The 9,658-nt window shown below is 44.0% G+C and overlaps 1 protein-coding gene across 2 annotated transcripts in view; it reads left to right on the top strand.

Moving 5' to 3' along the window:
- The first annotated feature begins 8,788 nt into the window (after positions 1–8,788).
- Positions 8,789–9,658, top strand: part of HHAT (hedgehog acyltransferase) — a 324,596-nt gene continuing 323,726 nt past the window's right edge. Inside the window, exon 1 of one of the 2 annotated variants that reach the window (XM_067565411.1) lies at positions 8,789–8,886. The gene's annotated coding sequence lies outside the window, so the exon portion shown is untranslated. Of the gene's footprint in view, positions 8,887–9,023; positions 9,136–9,658 lie in introns of those variants that run through there. The other variant, XM_067565410.1, reaches the window with a different exon arrangement.

Below are 9,658 nucleotides of genomic sequence, written 5' to 3'. Positions count from 1 at the left end.
CCCGAGTTGTTTTTTTCCGCTTTCTAATCTAGGAAAGGCGCTCTACAGGGGTGAAGGTCGAGGTATCCACTGTAAGGCAAGCAAAGCACAAAGTTGCCATTGTTAGCTGGCCCCCTGGACGAAAAGAAACATTACAAGTAAAAAGAACTCCCTTTCATATTCACAAGGCAAAGCCAGACCCGAATACCAATCAGTACCAATTGCACAGGTCGAAGTGGCGTTCCAGCCATGTAAGTAAGGGGCCTTTCATCCATTATAGGGAAGTCTTTGTAGCACTAAATTACCCAGTGTGAGGTGGTAGGTGAGAACCAATGGCGTGCAGACAGTGGATTTCTTTTTCCTGTAGTGAAGCAGGTTCTCCCAGGATGTTTGAATGGCCTTTTCCATAATGTAATCTACTTCTCTGGTGCAGTGTACTTGTTTAGTTAAGGCGATTTTAAGTGTGTTTAGCTGTGTATCTCGAACTTTCTCTTCAGAGCAAATTCTCTGGTATTTGAGTGCCTGGTTGTAGATAATAGATTTTTTTGGTATGTCTGGGGTGGTTGCTTTTATCATTTTTCCATGTGAGTTCATTTGAGAGAGTAGTGATTGTTTGGTTTCACCCACTTAGTTGTTATTGGGGCATTTGGTGCACTGGATGAAGAATACCACATTTTGCAATAAGCCCAGGAATCCTGAAAGGTGTGTTGGGGGGTGGCATTGATCATCATAGCTGGATCTGTGGAGGAAAGTGGTGATTGATGAGTTTCTTGTATATGGTTGTTTGTAGGGTTCCATTGTCCAGGAAATGGAGTGGGAGTGTTCTAGAGAGAGTTTGATGAATGGGCAGTTGCTGTTGAAGTTGTGGAAATCTGAGGAAGTTTACATCTTCTGTTCAGAGGAAGAAAATATCAATGTCTCTCAGGTATATTGTTGTTTTTGTGGAGCATTTTCCCAAGAATTCTTCCTTAAGGTGGCCCAGGAAGAGGTCATCCTACTACCCAGGCTTTTCCCATGGTTTGGACAAAATGTTTTGTTAAATGTGAATTTGTTGTGGGTGAGGATGAAATGGATGAGTGTGGTGATGTCTTTTGGGTGGATTTCTGAGTGTTGTGAATTATCTTTTGAGTATTTGAGGCAGGCAGCAATGCCATCATGGGAGATATTGCAGAGGGAGGTGACATTGATGGTGGCAAGGATGGTGTTCTGGGGGAGACTGTTAATGTTGCAGAGTTTCTGGAAGAAGTTGGCAGTGCTTTGGAGAAAGCTGGCCCTTTGAGTGGCTTAAGGATGGTTTTAATGAGTCCTGATATTTCTTCAGTAAAAGTACCATGGCTAGACCTGAGTGGTCTGCCTCGATTCCCTTGTTTGTGTATCTTGGGAAGCATGTAGAAGCCCCCTGAGAGAGATGTCTGGGGGATGAGTTTGTAGAGATTTTCTTGGAATTGTTTGGGAAAGACTTTGATGGTATCTTTAAATTCCTGTGTGAATTGTGGTGTGGGGTCTTCTTTGAGTACTTTGTAGTAGAGATTTGTCTGTTGGCCTCATTGATGTAGTCATCACAATTGAGGACTAGGATAGCATTCCCCTTTGTTTGCAGGTATGATCACCATCTGATGGCTAGTTTTCAGGGACTGTATAGCTATCCTCTTGGTGACAGGGAGATTGTGGTGGATGCAATGTTTGTTGAAAATTTCACAGTTGATTATTTATATGACATTATTTGACAATGAAGGGGTCAGAAGAAGTTACTTTTCAATATACAGGAAGAGATCTTTTTATCTGAACGTTTTTTATTAATTATGAGGTAATTTGAGATTTGTGTTTTTACTGCAGCAGTTTATTCCATTAATTGGGTTTATTTAAACAACATTGCAGTGTTTTCAGGAATGGGGCTCTGGGTTGTATACAGATTAGGATCCATTTCTTCAGCCTCTGGAAAAGATAAAGTCAGTGGGAGTCTTGCTATAACATGTAATAAGTTAAACTACAGATGAGTGAATCTTGGGGTTCCCTTCTACCTGAACTCCATCGCAATATTTTTAAAAGTTTGTTATGACAAATATTTTAGAAGAATGGGAGCCCAGACAAATCCCCTGGCTGACCCTCATAAAAGACCAATCTTTATTCCCTCAGGATGCTTTGGATACTGAAATATCTATATTTTAAAATATTTCATTATCAGTGCCTCCCACCCCTTTCTAAAAAATCACATGATATAGCACCATCCTGTCGATGGCACTTAGCAGCTGACACGCCATCTATTAAATCTTATAACGTGACGTTTTGCTTGACAGCTTTTCAAAATAAGCAAATGGTAGAAAGAGATTACTCATGTTTAATAGATGAATATATGGAATATATGGCTGTTGAATGGGCTGCTACTATTTAGATTGGGAAGGGTAGGGAAAAGCCCTCAGAAGATTCTGATAAGAATCCATGACTTTCCAGGGCCTTTTGTTCAACAAGACCATGTAGCATGTTTAAGAAGAAACCTCTGATATGTTGAGGGAGGCATTCAAAGATAAGCTGCTCAACTACATTATTGTATTTACCAGTATGTGCCACACTTTCCTTTAGCTAATTTTCTAATCCTCAGCCACACATGTAATGGTAATTTTCCCCAACATAAAACATGACATATCTCCAGCTTCAAGTGCTCTAAGATACAAGAGGAATACATGAAAGCGCAACCAAAGAAGTGAGGGTACCTGCCATACAGAAATGACAACTGTGTTTGTGATCCCAAGAAGTTTTTTATAAACAAAGTATACACACACACAGCTACAGGTGATGGACAAAAGCACTCGGAGCCCAAGCATAATTTTTTCGGGCCCAGTACAAACTTGTAACCAGGGCCCCCTCCCACACACATACCACAATCCCTCATCCCACACATACAATCTCATGAGCCATGAAAAAAGTTTGAATTCTGAAATTACTGTTACATATTCTACATTTCTGAAAAATGGCCGCTCTTTGCTATTTTTGTTTAACATAACACCCAGCCTGAGAGCCCTACAAGTTTGCTGACTATTTTGTAACTTTTTGGTCATTATAAAGGAGGTATATCCTGTCAGTGTCTTGATTTTTTTATTCTAATGGACCAATGTGACTGCAAACATTTTATAATTAGGTCCATTAACTTTAAAGCTTTATTTTTCTGGCCTTTTTCATTGCAAAATCATGAATTTAGCCGCCCAAAACTATAATCTCAAGAGTTCCAAGAAAGTTATCATTGTGTGGGTCACCTATCAGATTATGCCCATCAATATCTTTTGGCATTGACTTTGCTAGCTTCTGCATTTCTTCAAAAGTCAGGACACCAGACAGAACCATTTTTTGATGGATAGAATCTGTTATGTTTTCAGGCCACAAGCCTGGATCTTTGAAAAGACAAGAATCAGATAGTGTAGCACTACTCTCTCCTGCTTCTTGTAAACCTTCTGAATGTGGTGGTGCTAATGGTGATACTACCTGATTATTTTCAAGCATTAGATTGGAGTTGTATGATGCATGTTCTGGCAGCTTTTCTTTGTCATCAATTGCCAGTGTCACAGACGCAGTCTCTATATTGAAATCATTTTCATCTTGATTTTATTCATCTGCTTCCCTAGTTAGTATATTGCCTGATTGCAGAAAGGCCTTGTCTGATTTGAAAAACTGGAGGATAGATTGGTGTCCTTTAGCTTCTTTTAATTCCCTTTTACCTCCTTACGTTTCTGGCTGGCTGATTTGTATTTATAGACACCACCAGACATGGCAGTATGGGGTGTGTGTGTGACTGTGAGTGAATTAGACACTTACTCACATATATTTTGGGCCTGCAAATCCTATCAGAAGAAGCAGCAGGACTGGCTCCCATTGTCTTATGGTGCTTTGCTTTGCCCCTCCCACCAGCTGTTCCTCCCTCCTGCCTATGCCAAGAACTCTGGGACTGTTAGTTCTTGATCTTGTTATGATAGACCATGTCACAGAGAGGAGCACAAATCTCTCTGTCTCTCAGTCTCAAACTACAAGTCCTAGTTTAACTGCACAAGCACTAGGCCTAGCATCTCACTGTTCAAAATGTTGCTTGAGACTGCTTTAACACTGCTTCTGATTGGCTCCAGCAAATCTCACAAGATCTGGACAATAGATACAGGGAAATAAGTTTCTATAAATATCCTCAGGCATGATCTACAATTTAGCCTCAATTTTTTCCTCATGGTAATGGGGTTGCAGCCTGGGCCCGGCCCCCCAGGACCTCCGGGCCCCGGTAAATGTACTCTTTTTCCCCCCATGTGGGGGCCCTGAAAGCACTTAGCCATTCACCAAGAGCCAGATTTGGAGGTGGGAGGGAAGGGAGAGCCAGTAAACACATGATTATCTGCTAAACCAGCCAACTTTGTAAAATGTTAGCCATTTCAAAAGCCAAGTTAAACAAGACAAAAAAGGGGCAGACTTGTTCATTTCCCCACTGGAATTCATAACCCCCATGCTTGGGAGCTCAGGAGGGAGTGTATAAGTTACATGAATTGTGTCATATTTAACTTGGCTATTGCAATGACTAACTTGGCTCTTGTAGTAAACACCACACCTTTTTACATTTCTGACTCTTTCCTGCTTTAACGTTGCTGTTTTGGCATGTTAAGGTTTCTTTTCAGACTTTTTTTGCTTTTAAACATACACCTATAATCCTCCTGTGCTCTGCAAATCTAATGTACGTAGCTCCACTGGTGCTTACTGTAAGCTATCGTTTGGATGTTGTGTGCACGCAGCAGTAATGTATGATTTACAATAGGTGGATGAACAAAAACAGGAATCACAATCAAATATTGTCACCTATAGTCTTGAAAAGGAAAGTTCTATGGTGTGAATTTACTGTCCTTTCTGTGAAATTTATTTATTCTGCAAAGTGGTAAAATACATAGAGCCCAATGCTGAAATTCCTTAGCCTGAATAAGGACTCTAGAACTGGATTCAGAAATATTTATTTTCATGTTTCAGTTGCATGCTAAATGCATTATGCACAGTACAACTTTCTTTTTCAAAATCATAAAGTAACAGACCTTCACAGCTGCAAAATGGCCTCCATTTCATCCCCTTTCTCTTTTTCACTTATTGCCCCATACCACTAAGAAGCCTTGGAAAACAAGTGCGTTTTGCATTGTGTCCTGCAGGTCGCCAAATCCAGGCTCTGGTCAACCAACACCTAAATTGCAGATTAAGGACCCTTTCTCAAGATTGTTAGCCATTTTCATCCCATTTAAATTTGGGAGCTGTTAGCCCACATGTCTCTAAGGATCACAACTGCTGCATTGTCACATGGAGAAGATGTCTTTCAAATAGCAAGGACCCAAATCATTTGAGCTTTACAGATCAAAAAAACTAACATCCTAAGCTTCACCTGTAAATTAACTAGTAATCAGCAGAGAGCAGATGTGGAATGTACTCTTGGCAGGCAACACTGATAACAAGCAGGCTGTAGTGTGCTGCATCTAGCTGCAATTTCCAAATGGAGGAATACATCAAAGTGCTTGAACATGTATACCCATGGAGAGTGCAATAATCTAACTCTGAAGTGATAAGAATATAAATAACGTTGGTGAGGTCACCCTCTGAAAGAAAAGCATAGACTCTTCTTCTCAAGTGCATATGATGTAAGGCATATCTAGCAACCTCTGCTATCAGGAATAGCTGGGGATCCAAAAAAGTCCTAACATATCAAAACAACAACAGATAATCCCTACCATTCAGAGGTGCTGATACAACTTCTGCTTCTTCCAAAAGTTGCTACATCCATTCTATAACTATTATCTAACGTCTTATCTAATTAGAAAGGGTTTGCTGGTGTAGCCGTCTCTGCAGATCCCTGCTAATGATCCATAGCACCTTGTGGTCAATGGTAGTAAAGTAAGATGATCTAAACGAATCAGGAGGATGCTTTAATCTTTTTCTGTCATCAGATTCCCAACCAACAAGTCCAATGCAGTTTATGTACAACATCCACACCTAAAACCAAATGAACTGGGTCCAAGGAATTAAGGACTCCAGATACTGATGGAATTGTTTTGCCTCAATGTTCTCCCAAAATAAGGGACAAAGTGATAATGATGGGAAGTGTCTTGAGAGAGGTTTTGAACAAGGATTACAATTACTTATTTACAAGAAGCTGGCATGGCACCTTTCCATCCCTCACCAAGGCATTGACAGTGGATGGAACACCTTGGTTTCCTTTCACCAGCGAGGTGTGACATAGATTTATCCCATGGGCCACAGTTTGTCGCCTGTATGTCCCTCAGCTCTGAAGCCTTTGTAGGTATGATGGGCCAAGACTCCAAGCAGAAAAACTCTGATGTGTTCTCCCCATGCCCAAGAGAATCACTTCTACCATCACACAAGCATACCCCGAGTCCAGATTAAAGCAATTTTAGTCAGAAATAAATTTGACATGTACACAGAGCATGAAACATTCAGCTCTGTCATCAGATGCAAACAGTTTGGCTTAACTAGGCTATCAGCCCACCAGAACAGTTATGCTGACTGAAACTCTGAACATGCTATGGTGAAGTCTTCACCTCCTGTGTAACCACAGCACAAGATTTCAAAAGCTATTCACACCACAGTTGGTCCAGGAGGGACAGGGATTTCTGCCACCACCCTAGTTGCTTTCCTTCCTAATTCACCAGTTGCAGGTCATCTGAACATGTAACTCATGGAAAGGGTTCTCTTGTTCTTGTAATCTTAAATTGGAAAGATTGTGTAGTGTGGCACATAAACAAACCAAATTCTTCCAGTACCATTGATGTTCAACATCTCACTTCAGTCAGTTTATAGGTAACTCATGTATTTTTTCTATTAAAAATAGATTAACTAGGGAAAAAAATCTCTTCCATTTTGGAAGTCTAGACAGTAAAATCTTCTAGATGTGACCACTGTCAGGGTTGGTTGGTGTTCTGACTCAATTAACTTACTAGTGAATTTTTATCTATTAAAGAATAGTGGCTGACACCACTATAATATGTATGCATGGATTTCCCAGTCTTTCCCTCATAAAAGGTAAGAGATGTAATTTCACTGACTATAGCTCTTACTGCATGAACAATGTTAAAGCTGCAATACTATCTTTGCATGACACATCTTGTATTGTGCAGCCACCTACAGGGCTTTCTCTTTAATTACAGCAATCCTATACTATTGCAATCCAAACACAAACCTATGAGGGAAAACGTAAGCTCTGCTGACCCCTAGTGGCTATTAATCCCCCCCGAGAAATACTCTGCAAATCCAACGCTGATGTAGTTTTGGAACTGTTACATGGGCTTTGCTATCGACTCCATTGTGAGCCAATTTGCATCGTGCTCTTTTACCAAGAATTGTGCCAGATATATGTTCATTTCTATAGTTAACATGATTGATTAAAAATCACAAAGGGATCATTTAACACTATGTAAAATGGTAAATCCATAGTAAACCCTGCTGCCCCCCCACTCTTGCTAGTCTGAACTCACCCACTTAAATTTGAAAAGTTGCTCGCTTGTACGCAGTGCTTAATTTGTGCCAGGGCTTACCATGGCTTGTCAGTTTGTAGTCCTGGCATCTAATTGCTTGATCCCCCACATCTCTTTCATTACAAATTAAGCAATGCTTGTGTATATGTTTCCCTTCCCCTCAGTTTCTGATGTGGGAAGACTTCTGCAAAAAAGCTGGTTTTCACACTGGGCTGTGAAAATGGGCAGGGTAGGCTTAGCTTACCCTGATCTCATCCATTAGGGAGCTTGGCATAAAGGACCCTCTTCTGAGAATGCCCTGCCTCCAACTTCAGCATCCTCTCAGCGTAGCAGCCTGGGTTAGATGGCCTAGGTCACTGCCCACTGAGGACTTTAAAGATGAAGTACTGGCAATAGAGACTAGAGAGAGTGGAGCAGTGGGAGGATGCACTCTCTGCCTTTTTCCTGCTGAAAAGATGGAGCATGTTTTCCCAGTTGGTGTGGAGCCTTGGGATGACATCCTGGCCCTGTGAAGTCAAAGGCAAAACCTCCATTGACTTCAAAGGAGCTAGGATTTACCTAGAGGCAGAGACGATGACGCTAGTCAGGGCCTGCTCTTAGCTGCTCCTTTTACCACAATTCTTGTGATATTTGTTGTTTTCTTAAATCCCCAGCTCCAGATCTCATGTGACGCAGGAGCCACTTGGATTCTAGACCTCATGGCTGGGAGGAAAAGCTTGAAAATGTGCCCCCTGAAGGCTCAAAAACCAGGGGGGTGGGATCAAGAAAAAGATCCATTCCTTTTTAAAAAAAGCTGAGGGGGTTTGTTGTGGGCCTGACTCGGGATTTTGGAGTGTGTAAGACCGGCCCTGCTGCCATCCGGAGATGAACGCATGGGACATGGTGGCCTTGGCCTTTCTGCAAAGGGGCTGCTGGTCCCTGTGCTAGCACAATCCAGGCGCTGTCGGGAGGAGGGGCTTGGCTTGTAGCCGGGAGGAGCGGCCTGCAGAAACCCCTGCAGCTGCCTCCCCGGCATTAATTACAGAGGCACTGGGCTTTCTTCATGCCGTGGGCGATCCGTGCTGTCACACGCCTCCTCCCTATGGCTACATTGCGGGGCGTGCTCGGTGCAGGGCGCGAACCCGACAGCCAAGGTGCCCCCGGGTCTGTGACCCCCACACCCTCCTCCCGCTCTGCGGCGCCCGGGGGAACGTCCGCGCGCCAGCTCCGGGGCGGCTGGGCGCTGTGGTGCAGAGTCTGGAGCTGGCTGCTGCTGCTGGCTGGGCCCCGCACCCCTGGCTCTCTCGGCGGCGGGAGGGATTCAAGGGAACAGGCTGGGAGAGGGCGGCGCATGCCGAAGCCGGAAGCGCCGAGGGAGTGGCTGCTGCGGGCTCAATGGATGATGGATTGGAGCCGGGGGAGCTTTGGCTCTAAGGTCGGTGGTGGTGCCTCAGCCTTTGCTCCGCCCCGCCGCTGTGCGTGGAGAAGTGGTGCTGCTGGGCGACTGTGTGGGGAGGGCAGGGGGGCTTGTGTCTGTCGTGCACATAAAGCCGGCCGGGGGCGGGGCCCTCCGGGCGCTGCTGCGCGCCGTCTCCGCTCCAGCTCTGCAGTCTGCACCCCTCGCCTCGAGGCGGTTTTGCAGCGGAGAAGGAGGAATGTTCCCTGCAGGGGAGCAAATGGCGCGGTGAGCCCTTCTGCGTCCCTGCCCCGGGCTCCGGGGACGCCTTTGCCCTGTCAGTAACCCAGTTAGAGTCTGGAAGGGGCGTTGGGGCGGGGGGCTGAATACAGAAAAGGAACAAAAGGTCTGCTCGCAGCCTGCACTGCACGTTTGCCTCCCGTGAATGATCCCCACAGTATTGCCTGGGCAGGGACTGCGGCCGCTGCTCTCGAGCTGACTCTGAAGAGAGAAAGAAAAAAATAATTAGGAGGGGGATATCCTACGTTGCTCCATTGAAATACACAGAGTTAAAGGGGGGGCTTTAGGGAGCTGCCTGGACGTTAATCGTAACTAAGGGAGATGAATGAATCTCACAAGAGCAAGATCTGTTAGTTTTGCCTAGGTATAAGGCAATGAATAGGGTTGCATTAGTTAGCTGAGTGCACCTATGTGCTGCAGTGCGCAGTGGAGGGAGAATCTCTGAAGATACATTTTGCCTTGGGGAAAAGCTTGAAACATTGATTAAACAGTTATTCCTGCCCCTGATGGA

This window comes from Emydura macquarii, unplaced genomic scaffold (genome assembly GCF_026122565.2).
Source record: "Emydura macquarii macquarii isolate MOO-44397 ecotype Brisbane River unplaced genomic scaffold, CSIRO-AGI_Emac_v2 contig_2676, whole genome shotgun sequence".
NCBI classification, from domain to species: Eukaryota; Metazoa; Chordata; order Testudines; family Chelidae; genus Emydura; species Emydura macquarii.
Note: the sequence above shows the minus strand (reverse complement) of the source record. Positions and strands in the feature narration are given on the sequence as shown.